The sequence below is a fragment of the Sebastes fasciatus genome, chromosome 9 (assembly GCF_043250625.1).
Source record: "Sebastes fasciatus isolate fSebFas1 chromosome 9, fSebFas1.pri, whole genome shotgun sequence".
Classification (NCBI taxonomy): domain Eukaryota; kingdom Metazoa; phylum Chordata; class Actinopteri; order Perciformes; family Sebastidae; genus Sebastes; species Sebastes fasciatus.
The window spans coordinates 7,421,733-7,434,310 of NC_133803.1; positions in this window are offsets into that span (position 1 = coordinate 7,421,733).

The window sequence follows — 12,578 nt, forward strand, 5'->3', positions numbered from 1 at the left end:
CCATATAGAAGGACAGATAGTACACAGCTGTTGTATAAGTTTATCTTGGTGTTTCTAGTTATATGTGTCAACTTCCAGATGTTTCCAAGTCTTAGAAATGCTGTCCTTGCTTTTCCTAATCTGGCCATAATGTCTTGGTCAGCTCTACCATCTGATGTTAGCTGGCTTTCGAGGTATGTGAAAGATGACGTACATGTCAGTTGTTGTCCATTTATCTCTGTGACAGGTGGTTCTCTTCTGTTGAAGGGCATGACAAGTCACATGCAAGACAAAACATCTAGACTACAGAAGAATGCAAGCATGCTGGGATTTAAGATTAACATTAACGAAACAGAAGTCATGCCCCTCAAGATAAGATAAGATAAGCCTTTATTGATCCACAGAGGGGAAATTTGGTTTCGCAGCAGCACAAAATACACATAAAGTTAAACAAAATAACATTAAGAGGTATATAAAACTAAAATAAGAATATAAGTAAAAAATAGAAACTATACAACAGCAATTAAAAACAGAATTACAAGGTAAAGTGACTATGGTGTGATGAATTCAAGGTAACTGAACATCCACCCCAACTACACACTGCCATCTGGGGCTGCAAAAACTGAAAAGGATGTTTTAAAATCTGCTAATATATTGTTTAAAACTGTAACAAAACTAGTCAATTATCAGTTTATTAATACTGTCTGCATGTCCATACATAATACTTCACATTCTTTCACAATAGTTCCTTCCCATCACCCTTTCACACCCTTGCACTGCTATCCTCCCTTCTTACTCAGACTGTATTGTCATTAGTTACTTTAGAATGCACCCAGTTATACATGGGAAGTGTTCACAGATGATAAAACCACGTCTTCTAGATTATACCGACACTACATGAATGCAGCATGAATGCCCTATGGATTGTTGGTCACTGATATTTCCGTAACATTGTATTGAGCTATACATGGTCTACCTACAAGTGGAATGCTGAGTCAATGCATTCAAATTGAATCTTTATTAATGCAATCGGCAGTTCGATCCCCCGGCCCCTCCAGTCTGCATGTCGAAGTGTCCTTGAGCAAGACACTGAACCCCAGACTGCTCCTGAAGGCTGAGCCATCGATGTGTAAAAGATCTCAATGTGTGTTTGAATGATTAAATTAGATCCTGATGGGCAGGTTGGCTCCTCGCATGGCAGCCTCTGCCATCAGTGTATGAATGTGTGTGTGAATGGGTGAATGCTGACATGTAGTCTTAAGAGCTTTGAGTGGTCGGAAGACTACCAGTACCTTATTAAAGTACTCTAAACTATGAATGACTATCACTAATAGCATTCTAAAAGAACCACCATTAATGTTAAAATACATTAAAATGTCAAGCAGAATTGAAGTTATAACCAATTAAAAAGCAAAAAGGAAATTTTAGATAAAACAAGAATCAGATAAAACAAGGCATACAATTAGTACAGAGTAGTAATAATTGAGAGTACCCCTCATCTAGAAGGCCCAGGCAGCCTTTCTGTCTATGTTTTACTATTTAGTGAGCATCAGGATAACAGAAACCGTACGCTGTACAAAGTAGTCGAATTATGGTATGGTGCATATCACAGTCATGATGAGTTAAAAAGACTTATGCAACTTCCTGTTTGCATGTGCGTGTGCGTGTGCGTGTGCGTGTGCATATGCGTCATGCCCTTGAGGCCTTGTGAGTCATGCTGTGATGAGTTGGTCGATCATGCTGTGATAGGGGGAACTCAGACTGAAACTCTGTTGAGAGAGTGCTCCCACTTCCCACCTCCTCTCGTGGTGGGAGGGGATGATGTGTCTTCCATTGTTATACAGATGAAACTGCACTCTACCTTCCTTAAAGGTCCACAAACCTCAACGTCAACCTCAACACAGGAATATATAGTACACATAAATATAATGTTGCTGTGGTTACCTGAGGATAAATATTCACTGATAAACTGTTGACCAGAACTATTGTTTTAGGTGTCCTGATATACAATTTTAATACTTCTCAGCCATTTTTCCGTAGCCATGGTCATTAATATCACACTGACTGCATGTTTGTATTTTGTTTGTCCAGATTTCCAGTTGCAATTTCCAGTTGGTATGGAGCCAAACGTCACATGACCCACAAGTTAATATACGGAAAATATTGTCCAGCTAATGAAGATGGTCTGGTCTGTTGTAGGCACATGAAGGAGTGGCCAAATAGGAGCATCATTTTGTGCCCTTTTCCCACACAAGCCATAAACCCCTAAAGTGCAGTGTTATTTCCTGTCATGTGCTATGTGAGGGGAACATCTGCTTCTCTTTTTTCCAAATGATAGCAGCAAAAGTCACTGAAACAGTTGATCATACACAATACTTGACAGTGAACCTAACACAACACAAAGAGACAAAGGTCTGTTACACTACTTACAAAAAGAAACGTTTAACAGAATGTACGGTATGTCTGTAGGAGTTTTGAGTTAGCTGGAAATTGTAAAAGGATCAACAAATCAACAAATCCCATTGACCCTTATTACAAGTATTGGATGTGTATCCATATAGTCAATAATCGTATTCCTCTGAGCCACAGAGCTCCATTGTTGTCCAAAAATAACTACATTGTTGGACACACTGTTTTACTGGGTGACATGTTCCTTCATTACCATGAATACACCGTCTACATACACCGTCTTGCTCTCCCAAATACTCCAATTGTGTATTATTCCTCCTGTTTGAGTAACTTTGTAAAAAAAACTACAATAGCCAGCTGTTTTAGGAAATTGTTTATATATATATATATATATATATTTCCTGGGTGTTTTTTCCCCTTATTGGCCACCTGTGACAGCAAAGCAGAGCTCCATTGTTGGACACACTGTTGTTGTTTAGGCTACGCAAAGCCCAGAATCTTTACTGTTCATCACGCATTGGATTTTAGGTACTAGACCCAAACACGGGACAGCTAAGTTTACACAGTTCTAAGCTGTAAAACTTTTTAAAATCCTTCATCACATTGGTACTATAAGCCGTGTTTCCACTGCATGGACTCTGCTCGACTCCATTAACTTTTGTTACCAGGTCCTTTTCTCTAACCGTGTTTCCACTACAGATAGCACCCCCTCTGTGTAGGCGTGATTCTCAGCTGATTGCTGTAGCAGCGTCTCAAAGCTGCCGTGACATCATCTTAAACGGGACATTCGCTGAATCATTTCAACGACCAACAGAACAACCAAACAGAGAAACATCTGCACTTCCTCAATCGTACAGCATAGTGTACATAGCTGCCATATTTTAAAGTTTGGGTCAAGCAAATTAAAAATTGCGATCACTATTTAGGGCAGTGTGGCTTTTTAAAAATCACGGGTTTGTGCCGGATGTCCCGTATCACGCTAGTGATGATTTTCTCAGACCAATCAGGGGTCTGCAGTGTTTTAACTCCGGCTCAGCTCCCTTGGCTCCTCGAACCGAGGTGGTACTGAAAATGGAGTGGTTCTATTGGTACCAACCACAACTTTTGCTAACCCTAACCCTAACCGTTAGGGTTCCACTAGCATTTGGCAGTATCTCCATCAGCATTGTTGGAAGCTGTATCTGCTGACATAGCATATTGGTTCTATTTATGTTCTTTCTCCAAATGTGTGTCACCAGAGTTCAAATGGCTTGGCTCCCACCCAGACACTCTGATCATGTTTGGTGTGAACACACCTTTAAAACCTCAGGGTTAACATGTGCCGTCATGTTTTCTTGAGCTGTGAATCTCACTCATATCCTCATCTGAGTATACATATTTATTTCCCCAAAACTCTTTAAATACTCGCTTCTGGATACAATAACACACCCTGAATCTGGTTATGGGGGATCATAGGAAAATTCACCAGTATAAAAAAAAGATTGCCAAGCTGTAATCTCGTGGTATTCTCTCCATAAACTTCACTGACTTATACAAACCAGAAGAATTACCTGCATTCCTAATTTCCCCTCTGATCCCTGGGAGGGGGAAGACAGCCTGAGGACAAGGCCTGTCTGCTGTTTACCTCTGAGAAAGCTCCTGACCACACCCACACCTTAACCTCTCTTAATCCTCATTGCGTGTGTTTAACTACCAGTCTATTGTCATGGCTCTGTGAGTGTAGGTGTGGTTCCTCTTTGGAATTACAGTCATTGACATTAGTCAACACAGGGAGCTACTCTACCTTCAAATCAGAGAGACCGGGGCAAGCATAACCCTTTACCCTTAATCTAGAAACCCCTAGTGATTTTGAATTAGATCATAAAAGAATACCCAGTCTTCAAGTTATCGAGGGCTGGCCCTGTGTGGCTAATGCTTCAGGCTCAGACACATCTCTGCCTGTCAGTAGAGCTCACAGCCAAGCTGGGTGGGGCGTCCTCTATTCTAGTGCAAATGGAGGTAAACACACACACACACACACACGCACACACACACACACACAGTTGCAGGAAGATGTCTTATCATGTCCATAAAACAACGTCACTCCGGCTGCAACAGATAGTCAGGCAGACTGCAGGCATCAGCACACCCAGAGGTCTGGTTTACAGGAACCACTGGTTTGTTACTCATTAGACAAGACGAAATACATGAGAAAATTACAACATTGCTGCCCGTATATCAACCGTCACTGCAGGTCTATTCTTCTTTTACAGTATCACAACTGCCTGGAGGCATAAACAAATTAAGAGCAAGCAAATTACATTCATTCATTTCTTCTTTTAATTCCAACTTAAATCACATTAAGTCATCCCTTTTTGTAGTTGTAAATAATATGAACGTGTTCTTATGTATTTAAATTTATATTGTTAATAGAGTTTTATTCTCTAAAGGCAGAAAATGGTCTTTGGGTGCCGGTAGTACACCGTAGGGAGCGAGAGACAAAGATACTATCACTAATTTGCAGCAAATAGCTTTTCAGAAATACTAGCGGCGACGAAGGCCACCAGTTGCGTCGCCTCATCTCACCTTTGTCTTGGCCAAAAAGTTGCACTCGAACACACCACAAAGACTACAGCCAACAGCCAACTACCACGTACGTTCTGTGCCTCACTACCAGCAGGTGGCGGTAGACTGTATTCGTCATTCAAAAAGGGAAACAGGAAGCCTTTGTTACCATACCTACATGAAACAAAGCGGCGTCTTCGGCGTTTTCACACCACTCTCTCTCACCAGTTAGCTTCATTACAGATGTTCATGTCGCTGTGAAAATATCCGTGTGTTGGAATGATCAGATGAGATGAAGATGAAAAATGAGGAGGGTGTTCTGTGTGTCTCCTCTTGACTTTACGCGTTTGTTTGCTTTCCTCACTTCCGTTTCTTTTCTCGTGCACTGATTTGTTTAAACTGAACAGCCAATCAGTGATTTCTTTCCCCGACAGGCTCCGCCGCTGATTCAACATGCAGCCGACGGTGCTGGACACACCGAAAAAACTAGGCCAACAGACGCTCAATGACGGACAGCCCCAAACTGTCCGACGGCCGACCGTGGGCTTGGTGTGTCAGGACCAAGAGAAGTCGATGCAATCGTCCGAAATTTCTGAAGTACAACTTGAGTTATGAACCAATATGTGATAGACCACACCCTCATGCATCATTTTGTCTACGGGTTTAGAGATACAGATTTTTGGCATTTGTGGTGCTCCCCATGGCTCGAGCCCACTCTCAAACAAACAATGAATAACTACAGTATATCTACAAAGATGTATGATGATTGGAGATATGATCAATGAGTTATGGCCAATTTCCAGTTTTTTGATGAATGGCGGCCATATTTTTGGACCGGTCTTGCCCAAATATACACTGATCAGCCATAACATTATGACCACCTGCCTAATATTGAGTAGGTCCCCCTTTTGCCACCAAAACAGCCCTGACCCGTCAAGGCATGGACTCCACTAGACCTCTGAAGGTAAGCCGTCAGTAGCAGATCCTTTAAGTCCTGTAAGTTGCGAGGTGGGGCCTTCATGGATCGGACTTGTTTGTCCAGCACATCCCACAGATGCTCCATTGGATTGAGATCTGGAGAATTTGGAGGCCAAGTCAACACCTCGAACTCGTTGCCATCCACATGTTGTAAAAGAAAACGTGATTCACCGACCGGGCCACCTTCTTCCTTTGCTCCGTGGTCCAGTTCTAATGCCCATTGTAGGTGCTTTTGGCGGTGGACACGGGCACCCTGACCAGTCTGCGGCTATGCAGCCCCATACGCAACAAACTGCGATGTGTTCTGACACCTTTGTATCGGAACCAGCATTAACTTTTTCATCAATTTGAGCTCCAGTAGCTCTTCTACTGGATCGGACAACACGGGCCAGCCTTCACTCCCCACGTACATCAATGAGCTCTGGGTCTGACCCTGTCGCCGGTTCACCGGTTTTCCTTCCTTGGACCACTTTTGGTAGGTCCTGACCACTACAGACTGGGAACATCCCACAAGAGCTGCAGTTCTGGAGATGGTCTGACCCAGTCGTCTAGCCATCACAATTTGGCCCTCGTCAAAGTTGCTCACATCTTTACGCTTGTCCACTTTTTCTGCTTCCAACACAAAGGTCAAAGTTCAACATTTTCACTTGCTGTCTAATATATCCCTCCCACTGCCAGGTGCCATTGTAACGAGATAATCAATGTTATTCACTTCGACTGTCAGTGGTCTTAATGTTATGGCTGATCGGTGTATATTGGTGTATGCCAGGCCGGCATATGTCTCATGTCATAATTATGACATGGGTCTTGGGACTCTGGATGAATCCCTGTGCAGCTGTTGTGAACTGAGACTGGCGTCTAAGTGAGAGTAAGAAAGGCAGCAGAGGGGACTTCACCCTCTTTAAGCAACAGGCTGTTACAGACAGGGCGGGCTATGACTGAATAATCAAACTGTCCAATGTTGTGTAAACGCATGTCACTGAGTGGAAATTTTATGACACATCTGTTAAGTATGATGAGGGAGAAGTTCTGTTTCTTCTCTGGAAATGAAACATTACAATGTTAGTGAGTCTTAACGCTCTTTACTGTTTTTGTGAGGAAGTCATTGAGAAAATGAAAGTAATTCATGTTTCACTGTTGTTCCATCTCAGCCATGTTAAACGCAATCCATTGCTGTACTGTGTAGGTATATAGAGTCGTGACAATGTATCTCCATCTGCAGGGCAACCATGGATATAACAGCTTGGCATATAATAGTCATGGATATAGCAGCTGTGGTTCAGAGGTGGAGAGATGGCAGCCTCTGCCATCAGTTTATGAATGTGTGTGTGAATGCTGACATGTGGTGTAAAGTGCTTTGAGTGGTCAGAAGACTAAAAAAGCCCATTAACCATGTGCATATGTATATTTTGGTAATCTTTATGCATGATAAAATGATTCATTCTCTTGGAAATTGTTGGGTGTATGTCTTCGTTTAAGTTGTTAGTATAAATAATTCAGAGTGTCATCAAATAAACTGTCATTTTATTAGCCTATTGTTTTATTATAGTTCTTTGTTGTTGTTGAAGGAAGTGGAATGTAGCCTAGCACAGAAGAGAACGGTCTGCTAAAACATCTGGCGAGAATGGACGGACATGTTTTGGCTAAATAGAAGAACACAATAAACTGAGAGTAAATAAATGTTAATTACTACACACAAGATGATAACCATCACTTACCTGACTTATGTCCCCTCAAGTGTCATGTTGTGTTGTGAATGGTGCTAATCACAGTAGCATCACATACACACATCACACTTCCTCTTCATATCTTCACACCTAAGCATACTTCCCCTCCTCCCCGGTTCTAAACAGAGAGTCCAACTGTACAAACAGTGTAGTCTATACTCTCAACATTAGTGCAGAGTTTAATTTGATTGTTAGTATATTTTATGGATCTGGGCAGGGAATGAAGTTAGCACCTGCCACATGCCAAATAACTGAGTAGATGTTGGCTGTGGCAGGTAAATATTACAGGCTTTCCTTATATTACAGTTTTTCTCGATTGTTTACACACATTTTCTGAAAGCATGCCTCATACTCTCAGAACTCTACACACAAATCAAAAAACACACACACAATGGGCAAAACCCCTCAATTCTCCTGCAAAATGAAACTTTACATTCAAAACAATGTTATTTCTTCTCAAAATGGTATTTTGTTTTCAAATGACACACACAAACCATCATATGAATAGACATTTATAAGAACCAGTTGAACACTGATGTGCTCAATGTAAAACACTATGATGAATGGAAAACACTTCTTCTCCATTCATCATAATGACTTAGGCCTTTTTTTTGTTCAGTGTTACACTTACTACAGACAGTACATACATAAGTGTGTTGTAAAATATTTTAGAATATTGTTTTTATACTCAGAACACACAAATACACAAATATATTTTATTTTCCCCACAAAAACAATGTACACAGTGTACATCCCAACCAACACAAAGTTGCACATACAGTGGTCTACATACAAAACAACAGAAGAATTTACTGTATACAGTTACAGTAAAAAAAAACGGGAAAAAAACTATGCTGCATCCTCTCTTCTGTTTCGGTCTGGCCACAGCACCTCATCCACATCACAAGCAATGTTTTCCCTGGCCAAGCAGCGGGGGAAATATCGCTTAGCATGTCGAATCCAGCCATGAAAAGCATCAACTGATTGCTAATTGTAACACTGTGTGACAGGTGTTTGCCCATGTGATGAGTCAGTGTGCATAGTAGGGCAATTTACTTTAGAATTTTGAATGACAGTGTGTTCCTTGTGAAAACGAGATTTTCTTCATGAAAATTGTGCCAAATGCAGAGAATTGTGTGTAGTGTTTTGAAAAAAGTGTGTTTTAGAACTGCAATTTGAGTGTAAAGCAGGAATTGTGCTTGTAGTTTAGCAGAATTGGTTCAGGGGGTTGGTGCATGAGTTGCATGTTGTGGTCATTGTGTGTCAAGTACCAGTATTTGTGTGTAAACAATTGAGAAAAACTGTAAGAAATATTATTTTTAAAAAGCAATTCTAAAGTCTAAATTAAATATAGTCATGGATTAAGGTTACATGATATATTCCAAAATTCTACCGTCTGGTACCACTGACTCAGTGTTTACAATTTTAAAGCGTTCTACTTAGAGACAAGAGCTAAACAAAATAGTGTTTATACGTGATGAACAAACATCTAACACTCAGACAATCATCTCTTTTTCTGTCTTCTGTTACAGATGGTGCAGTTTGATCATGAAACTCCATTTGGAAATGGGTTATTTGTTGTTAAGAACTGCTGTTAATCACCACAGGTCTGCCATGGGTAACTGGGATGTCACTATTTTGGTGTGAGCGCCATCTTTTGGCCAACTTGGACTACTTCAGTTCTTCCTTCAGTCCATGAGGAGGAACCACAGAGACATGGAAATATGATGCATCTGACTGTTTTGTATTTTGATAAAGGTGATTTTGTCTATAATTATGTGTCCTCTGCTGATATCTACTGTACATATTTACTGCACAATCCGGCATTTCTAGAGAATCTTAAGCACTGATGCCAGAAAGGCTCAACTTTGGAGTCAGTTAGTAACTCTGATGTTTACAACTGTTGATCTAAACCCTGTTGGTGGTTGTCATATGTGTGAGATACGCAAGTTAAACCAACTATAAATGTACTTTAACCTCCTTTATAGATGGTTACGGTAACTGATGAAAACTGATACAACAGCCAAAAATGATGCCTCGTTCAGGAAGAAAGGCAGTTGATTTCAAGTTAGCGATGCAATTACACTGCCCTGACTCTAGTGAGATTATGATACTAAACAAAAATGACAATTCCGATTTTTGGTTTTGGAATGAAATACAGACTAATCACAATCACATCACAGCGACGTACATGAAACCCGAGTGCACTTCTAGTTATTTTGTGACTTACCTGTGTCTACTGACTTTGATTCATGGTCTTGAGAATGGGCTGTAGGTGAGGGCATTCTGACACACTGAGGACATAAATTGGTCTTATCTGAGACTGCACATATCACTTTGGCTGTATGACAATATTACCTTAAACTGCTCAAATTCCACATTAAATTGATTGTGATTAAGGATATGCTTCACTTTATTTACTCTGGCTGCTGGTGCCATAATGTGTGGAATATGCAATAGGCTGAAATAACTATGAGGAATCCTATGAAATAACACACGGTGGTGCAGTGGTTAGCTGCACTTCACAGCTGGAGGGTCACAGGTTCAAACCTGGCTTGGGGCCCTTCTGTGTGGAGTTTGCATGTTCTCCCCGTGTTAGCGTGGGTTTCCTCCCACAGTCCAAAGACATGCAGGTTAGGTTCATTGTTGACTCTAAATGTCCACAGGACCCTTTAGAGTCCTGGCGACCTGTCCAGGGTTATGGCGACCTGTCCAGGGTCATGGCGACCTAGCGTACCCTGCCTTCACCCAATGTCAGCTGGAATCAGCTCCAGCCCCCCCGCGCCACCCTGAATGGTTACAGATAAGGGATGGATGGATGAAATAACACAATGAATGACCTCTTCAATACTAGATTTTAGTCATTTCTGTTGAGGCTATGGTGTTTTGGAGCCAACTGGTCCCCCAAAATATATTTTATCCTAGATTCTACAACAACACATTTTGTATTTATGTATATATATATATAAATATATATATATATTGCTATTTATTAGGCTACTTCTCCGCTGTCAACGTGTTTTGATTTGATCCTGTGAACTTGACCTCATGAGACCCCTGGACTGTCCTCTCACGGATCTATTGTGTCCTTGATTGTTAAGGCTGCACTTAACACTTGAAGACAGGTTGGAGCTGGAGCAGGAGGAAAAGAGGGAGACTTGAAGGACACTTTGATGCATCGCTGCTCCTCTGTGGTGCTTGACCTGTGAAGGTAATCCAGTAACTCCGGTGGGGGAATGGAAAGCGACCGATGCATTCGGGATTACGCTCACAATGTTGTGTTTCAAATGGCCAAAAGTTGGTACATTTACTCAAGTAACCTACTATACTTAAGTACCTGTACTTTAACTGAGTATCTCCATATAGGCCACTTTATGATTTGTTCATTTGTAATAATGTGTTACTCCATTTGAATACTGCTTACATGTTAATGCACCAGTAATAATAATAGATACTGTAGTATTATCACCTCCAGTAACACTCACAGCCGACTTTTACTTCTGATTCTACAGTTTGCTGATAGTGCTTACCTACTTTTACTTATGTAACATTTTGAGTGCAGGACTTTTACTTGAAATGGAGTCTTTTTTTTTATAGTAACAGTATAGTATATCTATACTTATACCTGAATAAAGGATCTGAATACTTCATCTACCACTGAGTGATGACCACCAGCAGACAAGGACACACAACCCTGTAACAGTTCTTTGGTGAGGCCATGACACATGTAAGTTCAGTTTGGGGGGGGAAATTACATTATTACGGTTAAATACAAGAACAAGACCAGACTGTAGTTTTACTTCACTTCATTTTATTATGACAGTATTCCAAGCATTAAGATCTGTAGCTTATGAGATGGGTCGTGTCTAGAGGGATACCCACAACCCGAACCCTGACCCTGCCCGATGACCTATCCTAACCTCAACCATCTCCTGAGAGTTTTGCAACTTGTGGGTTACCTTCTAGACACGACCTATGAAATGTCAGCACTGGTCTTCTTACCCCATAAACCGTTATATTATTACTGGATACGGATGTTCCACCCACTGGCTTCTGAGGTCTTGTTTTAGTAGCCGCCCTGGAGGATAACAGGACCTTTAAAAAAAATATATATATCACTTGATGAGCATAGACAGAAAAGCTTAAGTCATTAACATCAAATTACAGTTTGTTACCTGGACAAAAACCCATTTGAGATTCATAAAGCTCAAACCGTCAGCAGAGATGAGAGCCTCATTTTCAATCAATCGTTTTTTCTGTTTTCTACAGAATCCCCTGGATTTTACTCATCAGACATGACCTATAAGCATAGAAAATGTTATCAAATTGGAAAAGCCAAGTCTTTATACATTTTATTATTTTACAGTGATTCTGTGGGAAAAAAATGAAAGCATTTGTACAATATGTTAATTAGAACACCTTTCATCCTATGAACACTCTCTGGGGATATACTGTAGGTATATACTGGAGCAACAGTCAGTATAAAAGGATGGAGCTCCAATCCCAACTATCAGAGCCCACCTTTTACTGTAGCTTCACTGTACGCTTCCTTACATGCAACAGCATTATGTAAGGAAAAATAAACATTTGATCAAGTAAATTTTTGATATATAGCCCAATATAACAAATCACAAAGTTGCAGCATATGACACCCTCTGTCCTTAGTGACCCCTGATTGATAAGGTACAGTAGCACTCCCCCCAAAACTTCAGGAAGAGCAACAACAACCTGGATGGACAGACGTGCAACAGATGTTGTGTGTACAGAATAACTTAGTAAAATTACAGCATAGACAATCAAGATGACAACATTATAGAGAGATTGCAAACATATATGAAGAATGGATCTGGGAAACCGATAGGACCTGAGCCACACAACCTCCTCTCTCTCCACCATCCAGCACACCATTCACACAGAAGGGGCAGAGGGAAAGATCCAGAT